A 13,206-nucleotide genomic window follows, 5' to 3' on the forward strand; every position below is an offset into this window, starting at 1 on the left:
GCTATTCATTTATTTGATGGATTGAAGACTAACTATGAGCATATCGTGTGCCAATCTCCCTCCATAATTAAAAAAAAAATTATCTATCTGTATTGATTAAGGTTACTGATTGTAAGTTTACCCTGGTTAACATAATAAAAGAGAATCAGATTGGAAAGATCTCTGAGGCTATCTCAGAGGATTAGACTTGGGAATAAGCTGGAGCAAAAGAACTCTGGAGGGGTAGAGAAAATGATAATTTCACAAAAGTGATGCAAGAAAATTATTCATAAAAGATCAGAGAATGGAGAGAACAGACATCAAGGCAGCTCTGTATAAATAAGGGGATGCTTTCTGGAGGAGGTGGCATTTGAGCTGATCTTTCAAGGATAGGGAGGATTTATACATGTTGAGACTCAAGGAAGAAAAGCATAATTTTTTATAAGAATTCTAGATCACTTTTAGGCAACTTGACACATCAACACATGAAATAGTTGAGTGATGTTGGAAGGCAAGTCAGTATGTGATGAAAGGCCAGAGTGAGTGATATCAACATTATGTCAGTTGCTCCACATTCAAGTTCATTCCGACTCAAACTGGGTCAATGGCTGTTGACCAAATATAGTCAAGTTTGAACTCTTTTTTCTCTCTGTTTTTCTTTTTCTTGCTGTCATTTTCCCTCCATTATGTGCCTTTCTCATCATTCTTCCTTTTTCCTTTCTTTATGCCCCAGTTACCTCCTCTTAATTGTTCTTCTTCTTTCCCATTGTCTGTGCTATGATTACTGGCCTTACTTTAGACATTAACTTTGGTATAAAAATTATTTAAAAATATTCAAAGCCTCTATAAATGGTCCAAAGGGGATATAGCAAATGAAGAAACATTTATTCATGAAAATCTACTAAAACTCAGTTGTAATAATGAGAATCTATGATATCTAAACCAAGACTCACTCCCTCCCTACTCTCTTCAGCTCAGTGAGACAGAAACTGGACTCTGGATTAATACTATCAAGAATACAGGACTTCGTCTCCTCCCAGCCCCTCTGTAATCCCAGTAGAGGGGTTATCTTCAAAGGGGAGTAGTATGTCAGTATTTCTCATCCTGCCTTCAGCTATCTGTTGCTGAGGCTAAGTTCTGTGTGAGTACAGCCAAGTGATGACTGCTCCCTTCTTCTGCTCAGCCCCTACTAATGGGATGGAGGCTCTGCCTTGGGCAGGCACCACTGAGAATACTGAGGGGCCAATCCCCCTTGTCCCAGCTTGTAAGGTAGAGGTTCCATGCTGGGAGAGGCAAGCGGAAAAGACTTGAAGCTACTGATGCCCCCACCCACTCAGCACTCAGCTCCTAAAGTGAGGGATATCACTCAGAAAGAAGCATGGCATTGTTCCAATACCCAACTTCAGAGCCCTGGCTCAGAGATTTTGCCTGGGGGGAAGAAGCAAGCCTTAAAACAGATAGTTTCTAACCTTTTCCCAAAGGAACTGACTTCATTTATGTAAGAGTGTGGAGAATTTCAACCTCAAGAGCTCTCTCAAAAACAGTGGAGGTTGTGATGAATGGTAATTGGGAAGATATTGGTAAATTCATTTGTGGTATAAGCTAAACTGTAGGCCAGAGAATTATAAAAATGAACCCAATGGAAATTCGAGAGTTGATAAGTATAATAACTGAAATGAGGCAGTCACTAGATTATTAGATGGATTGAAAGACTTAAAATTCACAAGGTGACAATATTCCCAAAATCGATCTACAGATTCAGTGCAATCCCTATCAGTATCCTAGCTGGCTTCTTTTTAGTAATTGACAAGCTGATCCTAAAATTTGCATGGAATTTCAGAGACTTAGGAGAGCCAAAACAATCTGAAAAAGAAGAACAAAGTTGGAGGACTGGCATTTCTTGATTTCAAAACTTGCTGCAAAGCAGCACTAATCAAGACAGCATGGTAGGGACATAAAGATAGATATATACATTAATATGATAATAGAATTGAAAGTTCAGAGATAAGCCCATGTGTCCATGGTCAACTGATTTTCAACACGAATGCCAAGACCATTCAATGGGAAAAGATTGGACTTTTCAACAAATGGTGGTGGGAAAACTAGATAGCCACATGTGAAAGAATGAATCCTTACCTCACACCACATACAAAAATTGACTCAAAATGAATCAGAGACCTAAATGTAAGAGCTAAAACTATAAAATTCTGATAATAAAACACAGTGATAAATCCTTATGATCTCAGATTTACCAGCAGATTCTTAAATATAACATCAAAAGCATGAGCAACAAAAGAAACAATAATTTGGGCTTCAAAACTTATAACATTTGTGCTTCTAAAGATACTATTAAGAAACTGAAGACAATCCATAGAATGGGAGGAAAATATTTGCAAATCATATATCTAACTAGAGGCTAGTATTCAGAATATATAGAACAATTATAGCTCAATAATAAAAAGACAATCCAATTAAAACATGGACAAAGAACCTGAATATATTTCTCCAAAGAAGATGTATAAATGGCCAATAAGCACTTAAAAAGATTCAGGACATCATGAGTCATGAGGGAAATGCAAATCAAAACCACAGTGAGATACCATTTCACACTCAGTAGGATGGATATAGTAAAAAAAATAAGAGATGTTGGTGAGGATGTGCAGAAATTTGAACCCTCATACAGTGTTGACAGGGATGTAAAATGACCACTTTGGAAGACAACCTGGCAGTTCCTCAAATTATTAAAAATAATGTTATCATATTACTCTGCAATTCCACTCCTAGGTATATACCCAAGAGAAATTAAAACATGTGCACACAAAAATTTGTGCACAAATGTTTATATCAATCATATTCATAATAACCAAAAGATGGAAATAAACCAAATGTTCATCAACTAATGAATGGATAAACAATTTGTGGTAAAGCCATACGAGAGAATATCATTTAGCCATAAAAAAGGAGTGAAGTACTGACACATGCAACATGGATGAATCTTGAAAGCAATATGCTGTGTGAAAGAAGCCAGTCACAAAATGCCATATTATATGATTCCATTTATATGAAATGTCCAGGATAGGTAAATCTATAAAGACATAAAGTGAATTAGTGGCTGCTTAGGGCTGAGGCAATGGACAAGGGATAGGACAGCAATAGCTAAAGGGTCTGGGGTTTCTTTTGTAATGATGGAAATGTTCTACAATTGACTACGGCAATAGTTGAACATCTTTTTGAATATACTAAAAAACATTGAATTGTACACTTTAAATGGGTGAATTGTATGGCAAGCCTCATTAAAGCTATTTAGGGCCCCAGTGAAAATTCAGTGATATGTGGTTATCAAAGTTACTCCCTGACACATAAACTGGACCTCAGTTGATGATGGCAATGGCGATAATAATAAGAATCACGTTGATTTGTTGTATTTCAAAGTTTTAAAATGCTTTCACTCTCCTGTTTGTCTTTCTTCCCCAAAGCATTCTATGACAGTTCTCTCTTCTTCCATGGTAAAGCTTTTCCCCACTGTTTACTTGTTTGTTGGTTTGTTTTTTTGATATGATAGTGTAATTATGCAGCTGGAATTAAAAAAGAAATCTGGGTTTGAATTCCAGCTCTGCCAGATTTAATTGCATGAAGAAGTGCATTCCTATAACTAAGTTGAAGTTTTCACAAAGAAATAAAAATGTCATTCCTCATGGAAACAAGAGTTTCCCTTCTTGGAAACTTGACTCCATAAGAGACAAAAGGTGGAGCTTGGCCAAACCACGACCAGTTGGACCAGTTGAGCTTTCTGGAATTTGGCTCAGTTATAGAATATTCTTTGTCTTTTCAATAATGAAGGTATTGGTAGTGAAGTGAGGTGAGGAAGACATGCTGTGACCCAGCATTTTCAGAGATAGATCCTGAATTATTTTCACTCCTACCTGTGCCCATTCTTTCTCTTTGATTTCTTGCAGTTGACTCTCCACTCTTCTTCTGTATCCACTTCTTTTCAGGTCTTTCAACTTGTTCAAAAAATATTAGCCTCCATGCTTTGACCACAGAACTCCTCTCTCCACTTGTATTAACTGTTGAGCAGTATGCCCCTTAATCTTTGGGGCTGATTTGTCCCCAACTGCAGTTGACCTAAATCTGCAGGTGAGACCTAGTTAGGCTGACTTAAAGTCACATTTCTATTGGACAGACCATAGTTCAAGTTCACAGACTGAATCTCTACCCCTCACAATTTACTTCCCATTGATCACAAGTAGGAGTATAGATATTTCTCTGCACTCTACCCCCCCCATAACCAGGAAAACTAAAACAAATTTTAACATAGATGCTGTACTATGGGTCTCATTTTCCCACATGAAGGACAGAGCAATTCAAAATACAGAACTCTGACCCTGTAGCTGCCTCCTGTGTAAAGAGAGATGGAAGGTGAGCTTAAAGATGCTATAGGTCAGCGTTGAGCAATCGGCAACCATATGCTGCCCCTCGGCTTTGCCATATGGCTCTGAGTCTAATTTCAAACTCACTTTTCAGCACATTTAAAGGTGAAGGAATCAGACAGGAATGAGAGACCTCCATGGAAACCACCTACCAAGTGTAGAAGAGAGATTTTTAGAATGGCCAGTCCTCTAACATGTGTCCTCCAGCTGGACTGGGACAGAGGCAGACACAAAAACTTGTGGTTGGTGGAAATGAAGCAAATGCCTGTTGAGAGGCCCCAAGGCAGCTGGGCCCATGGACTTCACTGTGCAGCCCTGACTATGGAGTCCAGAGTACCTTACTAGAATGAAATAGAGAAAGTACTCACTTCAGTTCTTAGAGAATGAGGACTTTTTTTCTTTGAGTTACATCACTTTTGAGCTTCACATTGTGCTTTATTGTAGGGTCAAACAATTTTAATTTGTTTGGTGAGTTATGTTATAGATAGTTTTCCAAGCTTTACTTTAAAAAATGTATTCATCTATCAAATCTATTCATTTATTTCCCTCTCTCCCCCTTCCTCCCTTCTTTTTCCCTTCCTTCCTTTTTCTTCCTTCATTCTTTCCTTTCTTCCTTTCTTTCATTAATTGATTTTTACTACAAGGTAAAGTGCTATGTAGAAAGCACATATGTGCAAAGTAGGTTCCTGTTCTGTGGGAGTTCATGGTTTGGGAGGAATATGAACTATGATAACACGCCTTTCAAAACAGATAAGTAGGCTCAAGGGCTAGGACAATATTTCTAAAGAAATTCAGAGGAAAGCGAGATCACTTTGGCCTGATATGTGTGAGTGTATGGGGCTAGGAGTAGGGGATGCTGAAGAAGGGAAGAGAGAACTATGTGGAGATAAGCTATGAGCTAAGTCTGAGGTCTTGGGAAGACAAGTTTTTTCCCCAAACAACCTGAATCACCTCCTACTTTTCACAATCAATTCTAATAGCCCTGGTTAAGTGACATGTGCTCCTTTGGTGAAGGAAGCAGCTTGTGGAAATTAAACCCCAACATATGAAGTAATAGGAGCTCCCTCAGCCATTTACTTTGCATCTTCTCAAGTTGTGGGAAAAATCTAACTAACTCAAAGAGATTAAGAAATGACCCCAGTATAAGCTGTCTGTAGTCAGAAAGGTGCATTGAGTGTTACTCTTCCATGAGCAATGAGAAATCTCCATCAAGTATTAACACAAATCAAAATAATAAATCTTAAAGTTGTCATGGTCTTAGCCTACACTATCTCATTTCCTCCTTACAAGAAGCATTGTACAGAGAAGGAAGCTAAGGCTTATCAAAGTTAAGTGACTTGGTTGAAGTCACGCCACTAGGAAGTGAAATATTAGAAGCACAGATTCTAATTGAAAGCATAGCTCATGTATTTCAGTCACTATGCTATGCCAAGCCATTGGCATTATTCCTTCATTGAGTCATTCAGGAGACATTCCATAGATATTTCTCTGAGAAGTTCCCTGTGATGAGCTCTAGAGCATTCAGAGATGAAAAAGTCATGGTCCCTTTGGCATAGATCAAAAGGGAAGAGTAGAAATAGAAGCATATTTATGTTTAGTATTCTAAACATTCTAAACAAGCACAATCCCTTTCCACAATGTCACATCAAACTTTTATTTTCTGTTTTTCACTCTGCATCTTCCTGTTCCCTGGAGCTTCAACCTTCTAAGTCCAAGGCACTAAGAAATGTTTTTATTTTATTTTTTTCCTATTTTGACTCAAATCGGGAAAGGAGGCAAGTACTTATAGAAGCATAAAATATAAAATAATTGGTTGAAGAGAGTTTCACCTTCACCAGGTAAGTATCCATCATTTTGGTCTATTTTTAGTTTTTTTCCCCCTATCTAGTGGCCATTCCACAAGGTTCCACTTTGTCCCCTGCTCTTCTCCTTAGGATCTGTAGGTTCCCCTTTGCCCTACCTATCAACAGCAACAACATTAAGCCAAGCAGAGAAAAACTAATAACTGTTATTGAAGTCTGCAGCTAACAGAACTCTTGGACTTTGGAAGGAGAAGAAGGGTTAAGGACCTAGAGTCTGCTGGAGTAGGGGACAGCACATAGGGAACAGGGACTGGGGATGAGACTTTCTGAAGTAGAAGGGATGGCTCATAAGTAGAGCTCTCACAAAGGCTGGGGATAAAGCTGGGGACCTGTGGAGAGTCCATGAGATGTTAATTCCACTAGGAATGTCACTCTGAATCCTGCACCACCCTTTGGACTTTATGGGTTGAATTATATCTCTGGATCCTCCAGGAAAGCATTCATTGGATACTTTTCAGTGCCCCATGTGTATTTGCCCAGTTTGCATATTTATTCATTGTTTTCTCATCTCATCATCTCCAGATTCCTGGATTCCTCTAGTGTGGGAGATAGGAGAAAAGGAGAGCCACTTGTAGAAACCATCAACTAGTTGACAAATAATATTTAATTGCTCATGTTCTTACCCTTTTCCTTCCAAAGATATGTGCCCTGGCTTACGCAAGCATGTGCTGTCCACAGTGATGTGTTATAATGTGACCTGCATGTCTAGCACAGAATTGCATCAGATACCACCTCAAAGTATTTTGTCATAGGTTGCCTTCTAGAAAAAAAAAAAGACATCCACAATTTCTCCTTTCTCTTTTTCAAGAGAAGTTGCTAAGAAGAGGAGAAATCTGACTGCCCAGCAATCAAGGGAAGGGCTGATTATATACACTCTACTCTTTCTTTTATTCAGACGATGAGTATTGAGCACTTATTATGTACCTGGTACTGAACAGGCACTGGGACTTCAGCTAAGAAAGCAATAGACACAATCTGTCCTCTCTTGGATTTTATTAGCCTGTGTCTGTTGTTGTTAGTGCCATAGAAGCTATTCTGACTCCTAGCGACCCTGTGTACAGAAGAGTGGAACCCTTGGAAAGTGGGTGGCTAGGTCCTTTTTCCCAATCTGTCTTAGTCTGGAAGTTACACTGAAACCTATCCACTGTGGGTGACCCTGCTGGTACTTGAAATACCGGTGACATAGCTTCCAGCATCACAGCAACATGCAGCCACCACAGTATGATAATGACAGATGTGTGTTGTGGTTCTCAGACAAGGAAACGAACCTGGGTCATGGCAGTGAGAGCACTGAATCGTAACCATTAGACCATCAGGGCTGGCTATTAGCTTATATATGAAGTGAAAATCAAATCAGTTGCCATTATCAACCAAAGTTATTACCACAGTCATTGATGCAACCAACATGCATTGAACTCCTACTGGGTACTGTGCACTGTGATAGGCATGGAGTGTACAGAGATGGACCAGATTTGACTATCATCAGTTTGCTGAAAGCCCAGTGAGAGAGGCAAACAATTAATCCCTCCTGAGCATGACAGACGGTTGCTGTGGGAGCACTGAGGAGAGAGTGAAGCTGCCTACCTGGGAAGGCTGTGGTGGATACCAAGAAGATGCAAAGTCTTTATAATGGCCTACAATGCCCTAAATGATGGAGATGGCCACCTGTGCCTCTCTACACTGGCTTCCTTGTTGGTTCTGACAATTTCCTGCCATTAGACCTTTGCAGCATCTTATCCTTCTACTCAGGGTTTCTTAACACTGGCACTATTAATATTTTGGCTTGGGGGCCTGTCCTGTGCATTGTGGGATGTTTAGCAGCATCACTGGCCTTTACTTACTGGAGGTCATTCGCAACACTCCCTGCTCCCAAGTTACGACAACCAAAAATGTCTCCAGACATTGCCAAATGTCCCCAAGGGGTAAAATTGCCCCCAGTTGAGAGCCACTGTTTTAACTGGAATTTTCTCCCAGATATTTGCATGGCTAGCAGAATTTGCTCAAAATGTCACTTTCTCAGTGAGGGCCATACTGGCAGCCATATTTAAAACTTCAATACCACTTACCACTCTTCATCTCCCTGACTCTCTTTTAATTTCCCCCACAGACCTTACCATCTACTAACCTACTCTGTAGTGTACTTATTTATAATGTTACTGTCTCTCTCCTCATTAGAACATGAGCTCTGTGTGAGCAGGAGGGTCTGTTTTGTTCACTGCTGTATCTTTAGTGTCTAGAACAGTGCCTGACAGATAAACACTCGGTACATATTTGGTGAATGAATGAATGATTATCAACATTTGTGTAACGTTGTAATATTTATAAGTACGTCCTTATGTGTTATCTCATTTAACCCTCAAATAATATCATTAATTAGGCCACACTGTTATTTCCGTTATATAGTTAAGGAAACTCAGTGATTTAAAGATGAGTCACATACTAGGAAATGATGATGCCAGGAAGTAAAATTGGATAATTAATTATAGCCCTCTATACGTTACACCATGCTTTTCCAGGGTCTGTATGAACAAGCAGAGATTCTCTGAACCATTTGGGCGAGTAGGGAGACAGAACAAAGAGGGAAGACTCTCTTGGCCATCATGAACCAGCCTCTGCCTCAGGTTCGTGACTGACAGAGAGAAAGAGGACTTTTCTACCCCAGGAAGAGGCATGGTGTTTACTGCAACAAGGACTTTCAACCTAATCCACTTGCTTTTACTGTATGACTATGACTCCATACTTCTCTGTGTCGCTTAACCTGGGACCCGTGTATCTCCAGGGAATAGTAGGAGGTAGGAAAGTATGAGATGCCCCAGAATCATCAGTGAACATCTTATACGAGAGTCACATTACTCAGTATGGAAAGGTGACAAATACTCTAAAATACCAGCTACATATTAAAAGCAAATTCAGATATATTGTTCACTGATTCATTCACCAACAACTTACTGAGGGCCTACCCCTCATGCATTCAATAGATGTGAACACTGGACAAAGCATCTGCCCTCATGGAGTTTCCACTCTACAGCAGAAACAGACAATACAGAGATGGGAAATTCAAAGTAATTTCTAAATAACACAGGAAACATCATAGACATTTCAGGCTGGGGAGGAGTAGGTACCACTTAAGCTGTTTGCCTTGATAGCCCCTGTGGGGGTGCACTCACTCGGCCCTAGTACTAGGGGTATTTGGGAGAAAAATACTGAGATGTACAGGGCAGTAGTTAATGTGAGGACCCAGCCCTAGACCCAAGAATTGGGTCACTGAGTGTCAGAAGAATACCCTTTACACTTCTGCTTAAGAGCAGCATGTTCCGTACTACACTTCCCAGGAACATTGGTCCATAGCACATTAATGGATACAGGACTGGTAATGGGTATGCAAAAATAAGAGTTTTATGGATCAAAAAAGTTAGGAAACACTGAGTACTCTATTTCCCTTTGTAGCTGCAGAATGCACATTAGTCTAGTACTTGTGCTAAGGAGATCTTAGGAAACAAATCTATTTTTTCCTGTTGTAACTATTTGTTTTCTCTATTTGCTCCAACAGATCCTCTGTGTTTTTGTCCTCTTAGTGACAAACTGTTCTTCACTGAATATAAGATACCACGAATTGTAAGAAGTTCCATTACTTTATTTGCCCATAAGAAAGAAAAAACAAACTCTGCCAATTATAATTGCAATATATTGTTAGTCATGGGACACATTCTGATTTGAGAGGTGTTAACCTGTGGAAAAATGTGAAACTTAAAATTGTCGAGTAGAATCAGATTTGGTTCTTGGACATGTCAAACTAAGGGGTCCTTTCTTTTCTGAGCCAGGCTATGGGCTGACTGCTTCCTCTTATTGTTTTATTTTGATTACCATGAAATGGATATTGCAGGATGCTAAAGTTGTGGCACAGATAATCTGCCGATCAACAAAGATTTGTGTTCCCATTCCATAGTATAGAATTGATGCTACGGAGTGGTGCCCACCAGTGACTCTGTGTGTGTGTGTGTGAGTTTTGGGTGGGGGTAGGAGGCCTGAAGCTTAGAAGACAGAGAGTCCTTGCAAGTGGGTGTGGTCTTGGGACTGGTTCTGGCCAGTGGAGTGAGAGCAGAGATGATACACGTCACTTCTGAACAGAGGTAGTTAAGTATCTGTGTGTCTTCTTTTCAGATTCTGCAACAAACTTAGAGGCTGCATTATGGTGCCATAATGAAATAAAAGGAGCCTGGATCCATGAATCATTCTTAGAGTAGCTCCAATTAGGAATATCCTCACTAAGCATTTCATGAGCAAGAAATAAACTTTCATTGTGTTAAGTCACTGAAATTAGGAGGTTGATACAGCAATTGGCCTAACAACACAGGTCAGTTTTGTTCCTTCTTTATTTCTTACTGAATATGCAGTACCTACCAGATAATATCAAACACTTCTTCTAGAACTCTAGTGAAGATGGGATTTCTCCATTGACTGAAAGATTCTGGCTCCTGAGTTGACCTTGCTCCACATGGAGTAGAAAACTAAGTCACTCCCCATGCCCCAGGCTAAGCCTCTACTACTGTGCCTAAGGTGGAATTATTACTGTAAAACAGTAAAAATCACGGGCCCATGATGGTAACTAACCACCACTGTCTTACTTCATTGTAACACTGCAGGGGTAGGTCCATCAACAAAAGCAAATAAGATTTGATAACCGAGGGCTTAATGTTTCTCTTTTGTATTTGATACATATGGTCTGTCTTCTGGAAGAGGTACACAGAACTGAGAAATCTTTGATTAGGGTCACTAGATAATAATGTGTTAATCCCATGAAAAGGAAGCATCTTTCCAAGGTACTCTCACAAATTCTCCAGTCATAGATTGGAAAATTTTCCAGGAAAACTTCTATAAAACACATCTACTAACATCTCATGGAACATAGTCGAGGAGATTGTCTTGAACCCATTCTTTTAGGCCTCATCTTGACCATCAAGGCGTTTTTCTCTCCAGTGATTGGAAGAAAGAGTATTTGCACCATTACACACTTATATTCCTCTATTCACTTACGTGCTGTGACCCTAGTAAAGGAGTCTAGCTATATCTCTCCTGAAATAGCACACGTTTGTTTCTCCTTCTTAGGTGATGGAATGTGTGTGCGTGTGTGTATGTGTGTGTGTGTAGTAGGGGGTAGGCCAAGAGACTTGAAGTCTAGGCAATACAAGCCCCAGAATATTATTATTAACATGGCATGAGGTAATTCTATCTGCATTTTGGGAAGGTTGTTTGATTTCAGGATAAAGGATAGAGTAGAAGAGTTGAGACACTGGAAGAAGTGAATCTGGACCCTGGGAGTCACATTAAGAATGTACTGCACATTGGGGCCGGCCTAGTGGCATACTGGTTAAGTTTCCACGCTCTGCTTCAGTGGCCTGGGGTTTGTGGGGTCAGAGTTTGGGTATGGACCTACACACTGCTCATCCAGCCATGCCGTAGTGGCATACCACAACAAAAAAGAGGAAGATTGGCACAGATGTTAGTGGCAATCTTCCTGAAGCAAAAAAAGGAAGATTGGCAATAGATGTTAGCTCAGGGCCAATCTTCTTTACAAAAAAAAAGAGAATGTAGTATGCTAATCTAGGCCCAGGGAGATGTTCAATGGTAATGCTAATGGAAATGAAGACTGACATTTGAGAATTATTTTATAGGTAAAATCTCTAGGACTTGGTAGAATGTTTTGTTATAAAATGTAGGTTTTATTATTCGGGTGTGGCGAGACCAACAGATCAGGAGACAATTGCCATTGAAAAGATAGCTTATTACTCACATATCCCAAGAGGAGGAGACACGCCATACCACACAGGGCCAATGGGGAAGGAGCACAGGGGCTGTCAGGAGGCAGAAGAAGCAAGGTGAAGGCAAAGGCAGGAGCCTGTATTGTGGTTTCCATGAGAAAGACAGGGTAAGCAGGTTTAGCATTGGCTAGTTTGAATAATTTCAGCAGGCTCTAGGATACAGGCGCTTTCTCCAGTTGTCTGATACCTGGCTGGCTCTGTGATGATTAGGACAGGGCAATATTGCCTCTTAGAGTATAACAGCCAGATGAAGAGGTGGTTCAGAGCACGGGCTTTGAATTGGTTAGTTTGCATATGAAAGGTGTGCTGTAGGACAAATCCTTTGTGATCTCTAGGGACCAGCTAGCCCTGGGAGGGGCAGGCTACCCTTAGTCAGCAAGGCCCCCATGACAGAGCAACAAGAAAACAAGAAGTAAGGAAATATGGTTAACACCCATTTGTTGAGAAATGCAGAAGTCAAAGAGATTTCCATCTTGGATGACCATGTGGAAGTGAAACGTTATTAACTTTCCAGGGAACTAAACTTTATTTAACACCTACTCTGTGCCAGGTGCTGCCCCTAAGACCATTGCATAGTCTCAATTCATCCTTAAAGCAAAATTTTGACGGGGGGACTATTTTTAGTTTAATTTTACAGCTGTGGTGAAGAAGTCTGCAAGAGTTTGTGCTCAGTCCTCTATGATGTGCTTGCTCACGGCTTGCTTTTAGATATGCTGGATTTGAGGTGCCTGCGGGACATCTTGGTAGAGCTATCTAGGACACAATAGCAGTAATACGCCCATCTTAAACTATGTTCTTGTTTAACAGAAACATACACTGCGCTTGCCACATCCCGGACACTGTCTTAAAAGCTTTACAAATGCCAGCTTGTTTAATGTCATCACGATACTTTGAGGTACACATTATTATCCCCATTTTATTCATATTTTTAATCATCATAATAGCTACCGATTTATGGAATATACCGATGAACCATGCACTAGACTAAGCATTTTACGTAAATTAACTTAATTCGATCATGCAAGACAAATGTGATTGTCTCCATTTTAAAGACCAAGAACTAAGGCTTAGTGGCTTGTATCATTTGACGACGGTCATATGACTTTATTTTTATAA

The sequence above is a fragment of the Equus quagga genome, chromosome 1 (genome assembly GCF_021613505.1).
Source record: "Equus quagga isolate Etosha38 chromosome 1, UCLA_HA_Equagga_1.0, whole genome shotgun sequence".
Taxonomy (NCBI): Eukaryota; Metazoa; Chordata; class Mammalia; order Perissodactyla; family Equidae; genus Equus; species Equus quagga.